This window comes from Tursiops truncatus, chromosome 6, assembly GCF_011762595.2.
Source record: "Tursiops truncatus isolate mTurTru1 chromosome 6, mTurTru1.mat.Y, whole genome shotgun sequence".
NCBI classification, from domain to species: Eukaryota; Metazoa; Chordata; class Mammalia; order Artiodactyla; family Delphinidae; genus Tursiops; species Tursiops truncatus.
The window spans coordinates 100447568-100448757 of NC_047039.1; positions in this window are offsets into that span (position 1 = coordinate 100447568).

The window sequence follows — 1190 nt, forward strand, 5'->3', positions numbered from 1 at the left end:
AGTGAAGTAAGTCAGAAGGAGAAAAACAAATATTGTATAATATCACATATATGTGGAATCTAGAAAAATGGTACAGAAGAGCTTCTTTGCAAAGCAGAAATAGAGACACAGATGTAGAGAACAAACTTATGGACACCAAGGGGGGAAGTGGGGAGGTGAGTTGAACTGGGAAATTGGCAGAGAAGTTTTAGAGCCAGACAGATATGAGCTTTAATTTTCTTTTCTTCAGTTAATAAATGTCTGTGAGAAAATCATTTAACCCCTGGAATCTTGTATTGTAAAATGGGCATGATGATAAGAAGAAACAGATGTTAAGGGGCCAGGCACAGTTGCTGTCCTATCATTGTTATGCCAAAAGAAAACGAACTATATTTCCATAGGTTATATAATATAATGGGAAAATATAGAGGTGTCAGAGGCAAGCAGATCAGGTTTTAGTTTCGCTGAATCTCGGTTTTATCATCTGTAAAACAGAGATCAGGAAATGGGGCTAGCTGGGTTATTAAGATGAAATATGACAATAGATATAAAATGTCAAGTACATTGCCCAGCACAAAGTCAGTGTTTCAAAAGATGGTATATATGATTACTATTATGCCCTCTATACAATAAAATAGCACTAAAAACATTATTAAACTGCATTCCAACCACACAATGTTAGTAGTGAGTTAGAGGTGAATTCATGCTTGCAGTCCATTTATCCACTCACTTTATTTAATGAGCATTCTTTTAAATTACCATCTTGTTCCAACTATGGTTCCAGGTGACAGAAGTACAAAGATGAATGTTATAGCTCTTGTTCACAAGGAGCTCCCAATCTACTGGAGGAAAGATTTTTCAAAAGGCACGCTGCAATATATACATGTGAGAAATATCCAAACAGTGTTCTGCAAAAAAGTGAAAACCAATTGCATCAAAGAAAGTTTTAGGGAAGTACTGACAATTTGAGCATGGCGGAGGAAGTGATATCTCAAAAGGCAGTGTTTAGAGGAAGGACATTCTGGAAGCAAGAAACACTTTGAGCATAGACACGGGGATGGGAAAGGTCTGGAGAATGCTGGAGCACATTAGGGAAATGTAGGGAACTCGGAGGATGCCACGGGACTGGAGGAATGCTGGCAGGAGATAGGAGCTTAGCTTGGGGGTAACGGGAGATGACCCCCATTCAATGCAAGATTTTTTTGAATGGC